The sequence below is a fragment of the Oncorhynchus masou genome, chromosome 8 (assembly GCF_036934945.1).
Source record: "Oncorhynchus masou masou isolate Uvic2021 chromosome 8, UVic_Omas_1.1, whole genome shotgun sequence".
Lineage (NCBI taxonomy): Eukaryota > Metazoa > Chordata > Actinopteri > Salmoniformes > Salmonidae > Oncorhynchus > Oncorhynchus masou.
The window spans coordinates 10,007,724-10,017,966 of NC_088219.1; the positions used below are offsets into that span (position 1 = coordinate 10,007,724).

Sequence of the window (10,243 nt, forward strand, 5' to 3'; positions counted from 1 at the left end):
CATTAAGTTTGCAGATGACACAACAGTGGTAGACCTGATCACCGACATTGACGAGACAGCCTATAGCGAGGAGGTCAGAGACCTGGCCGGGTGGTGCCAGAATAACAACCTATCCCTCAACGTAACCAAGACTGTGATTGTGGACTACAGGAAAAGGAGGATAGAGCACGCCCCCATTCTCATCGACGGGCTGTAGTGGAGCACGTTGAGAGATTCAAGTTACTTGGTGTCCAAATCACCAACAAACTAGAACGGTCCAAACACACCAAGACAGTCGTGAAGAGGGCACGACAAACCCTATTCCCCCTCAGGAAACTAAAACGATTTGGCATTGGTCCTGAGATCCTCAAAAGGTTCTACAGCTGCAACATCGAGAGCATCCTGACTGACTGGTTGCATCACTGCCTGGTATGGCAATTGCTCGGCCTCCAACTGCAAAACCCTACAGAGGGTCGTGTGTACGGCCCAGTACATCACTGGGACTAAGCTGCCTGCCATTCAGGACCTCTACTCCAGGCGGTGTCAGAGGAAGGCCCTAAAATTTGTCAAAGACCTCGGCCACCGAGGCAAGTGGTTCCGGAGTGCCAAGTCTAGGACAAAAAGGCTTCTCAACAGTTTTTACTCCCAAGCCATAAGACTCCTGAACAGGTAACCAAATGGCTACTTGTACTAATTGCATTGTGTGCCCCCTCCGTCCTTTATGCTGCTGCTACTCTCAGTTCATCATATAATCATAGTCACTTTAACCATATCTAGATGTACATTTACATTTACATTTAAGTCATTTAGCAGACGCTCTTATCCAGAGCGACTTACAAATTGGTGAATTCACCTTCTGACATCCAGTGGAACAGCCACTTTACAATAGTGCATCTAAATCATCTAAGGGGGGGGTGAGAAGGATTACTTATCCTATCCTAGGTATGGAAATACTACCTCAAATAGCCTGACTCACCGGTGTCTGTTTATAGCCTCTCTACTGTATATAGCCTCACTACTGTATATAGCCTCTCTACTGTATGTAGCCTCTCTACTGTATGTAGCCTCTCTACTGTATATAGCCTCTCTACTGTATGTAGCCTCTCTACTGTATATAGCCTATCTACTGTATATAGCCTCTCTACTGTATATAGCCTCTCTACTGTATGTAGCCTCTCTACTGTTTATAGCCTCTCTACTGTATGTAGCCTCTCTACTGTATATAGCCTCTCTACTGAATATAGCCTCTCTACTGTATATAACCTCTCTACTGTATATAGCCTCTCTACTGTATATAGCCTCTCTACTGTATATAGCATCTACTGTATATAGCCTCTCTACCGTATATAGCCTCTCTACTGTATATCATCTCTCTACTGTATGTAGCCTCTCTACTGTATATAGCCTCTCCACTGTATATAGCCTCTCTACTGTATATAGCCTCTCTACTGTATATAGCCTCTCTACTGTATGTAGCCTCTCTACTGTATATAGCCTCTCTACTGTATATAGCCTCTCTACTGTATATAACCTCTCTACTGTATATAGCCTCTACTGTATGTAGCCTCTCTACTGTATATAGCCTCTCTACTGTATATAGCCTCGCTACTGTATGTAGCCTCTCTACTGTATATAGCCTCTCTACTGTTATTTTTCGCTGTATTTTTACTGTTGTTTTATTTCTTTACTTACCTATTGTTCACCTAATACCTTTTTTGCACTATTGGTTACGGTAAGCATTTCACTATCTACACACAGGTCTACACCTGCTGTATGTAACAAATACACTTTGATTTGATTTGATTCAAATGTACTGTCAACAAAATCACCCATTGCTTCATTAACATTGCTCAACAGCTGATCATTAGACTATGGACAGGTTGATCATTAGGCTATGGACAGGTTGATCATTAGGCTATGGACAGGCTGATCATTAGGCTATGGACAGGTTGATCATTAGACTATGGACAGGTTGATCATTAGGCTATGGACAGGCTGATCATTAGACTATGGACAGGTTGATCATTAGGCTATGGACAGGTTGATCATTAGACTATGGACAGGTTGATCATTAGGCTATGGACAGGTTGATCATTAGGCTATGGACAGGTTGATCATTAGACTATGGACAGGTTGATCATTAGGCTATGGACAGGTTGATCATTAGGCTATGGACAGGCTGATCATTAGACTATGGACAGGTTGATCATTAGGCTATGGACAGGTTGATCATTAGACTATGGACAGGTTGATCATTAGGCTATGGACAGGTTGATCATTAGGCTATGGACAGGTTGATCATTAGACTATGGACAGGCTGATCATTAGGCTATGGACAGGTTGATCATTAGGCTATGGACAGGTTGATCATTAGGCTATGGACAGGTTGATCATTAGGCTATGGACAGGTTGATCATTAGGCTATGGACAGGCTGATCATTAGACTATGGACAGGTTGATCATTAGGCTATGGACAGGTTGATCATTAGACTATGGACAGGCTGATCATTAGACTATGGACAGGTTGATCATTAGGCTATGGACAGGCTGATCATTAGGCTATGGACAGGCTGATCATTAGACTATGGACAGGTTGATCATTAGGCTATGGACAGGTTGATCATGAGGCTATGGACAGGTTGATCATTAGGCTATGGACAGGCTGATCATTAGGCTATGGACAGGTTGATCATTAGGCTATGGACAGGCTGATCATTAGGCTATGGACAGGTTGATCATTAGGCTATGGACAGGCTGATCATTAGGCTATGGACAGGTTGATCATTAGACTATGGACAGGCTGATCATTAGACTATGGACAGGTTGATCATTAGGCTGTGGACAGGCTGATCATTAGGCTATGGACAGGCTGATCATTAGACTATGGACAGGTTGATCATTAGGCTATGGCCAGGTTGATCATGAGGCTATGGACAGGCTGATCATTAGGCTATGGACAGGCTGATCATTAGACTATGGACAGGTTGATCATTAGGCTATGGACAGGTTGATCATGAGGCTATGGACAGGCTGATCATTAGGCTATGGACAGGTTGGACAGGCTGATCATTAGACTATGGACAGGCTGATCATTAGGCTATGGACAGGTTGATCATTAGGCTATGGACAGGCTGATCATTAGGCTATGGACAGGTTGATCATTAGGCTATGGACATGCTGATCATTAGACTATGGACAGGTTGATCATTAGACTATGGACAGGCTGATCATTAGAAGGCTATGGACAGGCTGATCATTAGGCTATGGACAGGCTGATCATTAGGCTATGGACAGGCTGATCATTAGACTATGGACAGGCTGATCATTAGACTATGGACAGGCTGATCATTAGACTATGGACAGGCTGATCATTAGAAGGCTATGGACAGGCTGATCATTAGAAGGCTATGGACAGGCTGATCATTAGGCTATGGACAGGCTGATCATTAGAAGGCTATGGACAGGCTGATCATTAGGCTATGGACAGGCTGATCATTAGGCTATGGACAGGTTGATCATTAGGCTATGGACAGGCTGATCATTAGGCTATGGACAGGCTGATCATTAGACTATGGACAGGTTGATCATTAGGCTATGGACAGGCTGATCATTAGACTATGGACAGGCTGATCATTAGGCTATGGACAGGCTGATCATTAGACTGTGGACAGGCCATCAGATCCTCCTCTCCACCCTCTCCGAGTTGGGCATCTCCGGCGCGGCCCACGCTTGGATTGCGTCCTACCTGACAGGTCGCTCCTACCAGGTGGCGTGGCGAGAATCTGTCTCCTCGCCACGCGCTCTCACCACTGGTGTCCCCCAGGGCTCTGTTCTAGGCCCTCTCCTATTCTCGCTATACACCAAGTCACTTGGCTCTGTCATAACCTCACATGGTCTCTCCTATCATTGCTATGCAGACGACACACAATTAATCTTCTCCTTTCCCCCTTCTGATGACCATGTGGCGAATCGCATCTCTGCATGTCTGGCAGACATATCAGTGTGGATGACGGATCACCACCTCAAGCTGAACCTCGGCAAGACGGAGCTGCTCTTCCTCCCGGGGAAGGACTGCCCGTTCCATGATCTCGCCATCACGGTTGACAACTCCATTGTGTCCTCCTCCCAGAGCGCTAAGAACCTTGGCGTGATCCTGGACAACACCCTGTCGTTCTCAACCAACATCATGGCGGTGGCCCGTTCCTGTAGGTTCATGCTCTACAACATCCGCAGAGTACAACCCTGCCTCACACAGGAAGCGGCGCAGGTCCTAATCCAGGCACTTGTCATCTCCCGTCTGGATTACTGCAACTCGCTGTTGGCTGGGCTCCCTGCCTGTGCCATTAAACCCCTACAACAAATCCAGAACGCCGCAGCCCGTCTGGTGTTCAACCTTCCCAAGTTCTCTCACGTCACCCCGCTCCTCCGCTCTCTCCACTGGCTTCCAGTTGAAGCTCGCATCCGCTACAAGACCATGGTGCTTGCCTACGGAGCTGTGAGGGGAACGGCACCGCAGTACCTCCAGGCTCTGATCAGGCCCTACACCCAAACAAGGGCACTGCGTTCATCCACCTCTGGCCTGCTCGCCTCCCTACCACTGAGGAAGTACAGTTCCCGCTCAGCCCAGTCAAAACTGTTCGCTGCTCTGGCCCCCCAATGGTGGAACAAACTCCCTCACGACGCCAGGACAGCGGAGTCAATCACCACCTTCAGGAGACACCTGAAACCCCACCTCTTCAAGGAATACCTAGGATAGGATAAGTAATCCTTCTCACCCCCCCTTAAATGATTTAGATGCACTATTGTAAAGTGGCTGTTCCACTGGATGTCAGAAGGTGAATTCACCAATTTGTAAGTCGCTCTGGATAAGAGCGTCTGCTAAATGACTTAAATGTAAATGTAAATGTAGACTATGGACAGGCTGATCATTAGACTATGGACAGGCTGATCATTAGACTATGGACAGGCTGATCATTAGACTATGGACAGGTTGATCATTAGACTGTGGACTGGCTGATCATTAGACTATGGACAGGTTGATCATTAGGCTATGGACAGGCTGATCATTAGGCTATGGACAGGTTGATCATTAGGCTATGGACAGGCTGATCATTAGGCTATGGACAGGCTGACCATTAGGCTATGGACAGGCTGATCATTAGGCTATGGACAGGTTGATCATTAGGCTATGGACAGGCTGATCATTAGGCTATGGACAGGTTGATCATTAGGCTATGGACAGGCTGATCATTAGGCTATGGACAGGTTGATCATTAGGCTATGGACAGGCTGATCATTAGACTATGGACAGGTTGATCATTAGACTATGGACAGGCTGATCATTAGACTATGGACAGGCTGATCATTAGACTGTGAACTGGTTTCATACATGTCTTTCTATTTTTGATTTAATCTTCACATAGCCTATATCACAGCTGTCTCTACAGTGCACCTCCTTTTTAAAACTTTCCTCTACATTTTACATGATATGTATAGGCTGCATTTATTTAGCATTATCATACAATGTAGACTAGTTTTTGATATCCTACAGAAAGGATTTGAAGCTAAGGCCAGGTTTTTAATATGGTTTTGATACAGGAGAAATGTGATTTGCCTATGTTTATGGGTGAGATTAGCATCAAGTGGCTTTGATTGATGGGTCCTATTAGGTGGGTGTGCGTATGAGTTTGCTAATTGTCTATGTCCATTCAGAAATGTTCCTGAAATAGACCTACTCTGTCTGGACTGCACCTCTGTAGTCAGACAGAACTGTAGGCAGCGAGCATCATGATGGTCGGCATGTACGAATAAGAACAGGTACCAATTTTGCATTTCTTATTAAATGGGGTGCAACTAAATGAAACGTACCCAAGCTCCCTTCATGAAAACCCTGTAGGATGAATAGCCTTCCCTTTTACTGCGTCCTCTCTATCCACTTAGAACAACATATTGCCAGTGAGAATGACTGGGGAAAACACATTGGATTTGGTTTGAACGGTTTAGTGCGTCAATATGGGAATCTGTATTTTTTTAGGAATTCAGACGAAAAGATCCCAACGCAGTTGGTGAGAAAAGGCATTTAACCTTACCTCTCTGTGTAGACAAAGTACCTGTCTGTCTTGTCTTTGTAGGACCAGTGTTGAGACACATTTTACCTTTGCAACTACGACTTGGTCTGTCCACACTCTTATAAACCAGTCCATATCTTGTCTTAACCTGTTACCTGTGTTCTCTGTAGTGTCCTCTCCAGGCCAGAGAAGGACCCTTCAAAACCAGGTCTCTGCCGAGAGTCACGCTGCTGCTTCTACTTCTACTGCCTCTCCTCACAACCAGCCCAGAGGTGAGTTCCATCACAATGTACTGGAATGTATTTCCTGCTGTCTGCTTCTACTGCCTCCCCTCACAACCAGCCCAGCGGTGAGTTCCATCACAATGTACTGGAATGTATTTTCTGCAGTCTGCTTCTACTGCCTCCCCTCACAACCAGCCCAGCGGTGAGTTCCATCACAATGTACTGGAATGTATTTTCTGCTGATTCTACTTCTACTGCCTCCCCTCACAACCAGCCCAGCGGTGAGTTCCATCACAATGTACTGGAATGTATTTTCTGCTGCTTCTACTTCTACTGCCTCCCCTCACAACCAGCCCAGAGGTGAGTTCCATCACAATGTACTGGAATGTATTTTCTGCTGCTTCTACTTCTACTGCCTCCCCTCACAACCAGCCCAGCGGTGAGTTCCATCACAATGGAGGGAGGTTCTACCATATTCATCACACCAGTCTATTCCTTTTAGCATGGCTGAAGGGAGGCTACATAATATTCCTCACACCAGTCGGTAGAAAATCGTAAAATCGTAATGCCCATTTTACTATAAAGTGTACCCTATTTACACTATAGTCCAGCAGGGGGAGCCATCCTTGACTGGTATTACTATGGGTGTATGTTTCTCCTTCGTGAGTGTTAAGCTTGTGTGTGTGTGTGTGTGTGTGTGTGTGTGTGTGTGTGTGTGTGTGTGTGTGTGTGTGTGTGTGTGTGTGTGCGTGTGCGTGTGCGTGTGCGTGTGTGCGTGTGTGTGTGTGTGTGTGCGTGTGGGTGATATACCGTATATGCCTTATCCTGGGGTATTTTGAAATACCGCTGAAATTATTGTCTTGATATTCTGATTATTTTCTTGATATGATCGTCCTATACTGATCTCTCTCTCTATCCGGATCCCGTGTGTATGAATATTAATGTTAACTACCCCGTCGTCAGCCGTCTGCTGAAAAAAGCGTCTCTATCTGTGATTTCCCCCAGGACACACACACAGAGTAGGATACACTGTTTGCTGTGATCCACAACAGGAGCTGAAATTCGGTGAACAAACTATTGAATATTTTTCATCCCTGTCAATTACCCCCTTCTCTCTGTACAGTTCTTCCTCCATACTAAACTATAGGACGTGTACAATACATTATGTAGATAATTTCACAAATGGCACTCTATGACCTATGTGAAGTGCACAACTTTTGACAAGGCCTCATAGGATTGTGTACTATAGTAGTGTACCATATGTTGGGGATAGAGTACCATTTGGGATGCACTTTACACACTGGCCCAGGTTAACCCTTTACACACTGGCCCATGTTAACCCTTTACACACTGGCCCAGGTTAACCCTTTACACACTGGCCCATGTTAACCCTTTACACACTGGCCCATGTTACCCCTTTACACACTGGCCCAGGTTAACCCTTTACACACTGGCCCATGTTAACCCTTTACACACTGGCCCATGTTACCCCTTTACACACTGGCCCGTGTTAACCCTTTACACACTGGCCCATGTTACCCCTTTACACACTGGCCCATGTTAACCCTTTACACACTGGCCCAGGTTAACCCTCTACACACTGGCCCGTGTTAACCCTTTACACACTGGCCCATGTTACCCCTTTACACACTGGCCCAGGTTAACCCTTTACACACTGGCCCAGGTTAACCCTCTACACACTGGCCCGTGTTAACCCTTTACACACTGGCCCATGTTACCCCTTTACACACTGGCACATGTTAACCCTTTACACACTGGCCCGTGTTAGCGCTTTAAGAGAGAGCGCCGTAATAAAGGCCGGCGTGCGGGATACCTGACGAGACTACACCGGCGTGTGGAAAAACCACTATGTTCTATTGGTTAATGTGCAATCAATGAAGAATAAACTGAACGAGATTCGTTCAAGATTATTTCACTTATAATTCACTGTATCACAATTCCAGTGGGTCAGACGTGTACATACATTGACTGTGCCTTTAAACAGCTTGGAAAATTACAGAAAATGATGTCATGGCTTTAGAAGCTTCTGATAGGCTAATTGACATAATTTGAGTCAATTGGAGGTGTACCTGTGGTTGTATTTCAAGGCCTACCTTCAAACACAGTGCCTCTTTGCTTGACATCATGGGAAAATCAAAAGAGATCAGCCAAGACCTCAGAAAAAAATTGTAGATCTCTACAAGTCTGGTTCATCCTTGGGAGCAATTTCCAAACACCTGAAGGTACCATGTTCATCTGTACAAACAATAGTATGCAAGTATAAACACCCTGCAACCACGCAGCCGTCATACCGCTCAGGAAGGAGATGCGTTCTGTCTCCTAGAGATGAACGTACTTTAGTGCGAAAAGTGCAAATCTATCCCAGAACAACAGCAAAGGACCTTGTGAAGATGCTGGAGGAAACAGGTACAAAAGTATCTATATCCACAGTAAAACGAGTCCTATATCGACATAACCTGAAAGGCCGCTCATAAAAAAGCCTGACTACAGTTTGCAACTGCACACGGGGGCAAAAATTTTACTTTTTGGAGAAATGTCCTCTGTTCTGATGAAACAAAAATAGAACTGTTTGGCCATAATGACCATCGTTATGTTTGGAGGAAAAAGGGGAGGCTTGAAGCCGAAGAACATCATCCCAACTGTGAAGCACGGGGGTGGCAGCATCATGTTGTGGGTGTGCTTTGCTGCAAGAGGGACAGGTGCACTTCACAAAATAGATAGCATCATGAGAAGGAAACTGATATGGATATATTGAAGCAACATCTCAAGACATCAAACAGGAAATTAAAGCTTGGTCACAAATGGGTCTTCCAAATGGACATTGACCCCAAGCACACTTCCAAAGTTGTGGCAAAATGGCTTAAGGACAACAAAGTCAAGGTATTGGAGTGCCCATCACAAAGCCCTGACCTCAATCCTATAGAAAATCTGTGGGCAGAACTGAAAAAGAGTGTGCGAGCAAGGAGGCCTACAACCTGACTCAGTTACACCAGCTCTGTCAGGAGTAATGGGCCAAAAATCAACCAAACGTATTGTGGGAAGCTTGTGGAAGGCTCCCCAAAACATTTTAACCAAGTTAAACAATTTAAAGGCAATGCTACGAAATACTAATTGAGTGTATGTACACGTCTGACCCACTGGCAATGTGATGAAAGAAGTAAAAGCTGAAATAAATAATTCTCTCTACTATTATTCTGACATTTCACATTCTTAAAATAAAGTGATATTCCTATCTGACCCAAGACAGGGAATTTTTACTTGGATTAAATGTCAGGAATTGTGAAAAACTGAGTTTAAATGTATTTCGCTAAGGTTTATGTAATCTTCCAACATCAACTGTATCTACACGTTTCAAGCAGACCACCATAGTCCCTGTGTTAAGAACGCCAAGGTAACCTGTCTAAATGACTATTGCCCCTTGGCACTAACATCTGTAGTCATGAAATGCTTCTGAACAGCACATACCCCCAAGCCATACGACTCCTGAACTGTTAATGAAATGGCTACCCTGACTATTAGCCAGCCTGTAGCATCATACCTTCTTTGTAGCTGTCTATTTAACCACCACAAACCAATGCTGGATCTAAGACCGCACTCAATGAGCTGCATAGGGCCAAAAGCAAACAGGAAAATGCTCATCCAGAGGTGGCGCTCCTAGTGGCCGGGAACTTTAATGCAGGGTACCTCAATCAGTTTTACCTCATTTCTATCGGCATGTTAAATGTGCAACCAGTGTGAAAACATTTTAAGACTATTTTTTTGCACTGACTCTCTTGCTCTGGCTCTATGCAAACTCACTGAACTCTACCCACTCACATACTACAATGATACTCCAACAAACAAACACACACACACACACACACACACACACACACACACACACAAATAGAAATGCTGAAGATGCCAGATGTATGAACATTAGAAGAACAGGGATAGGCCTACCTCTCGTCT

General features: G+C 45.0%; 1 pseudogene; it reads left to right on the forward strand.

The window, feature by feature from the left end:
• LOC135543738 (replication protein A 70 kDa DNA-binding subunit-like) overlaps window positions 1-10,243 on the forward strand; it is a 139,165-nt pseudogene that overhangs the window by 23,945 nt on the left and 104,977 nt on the right.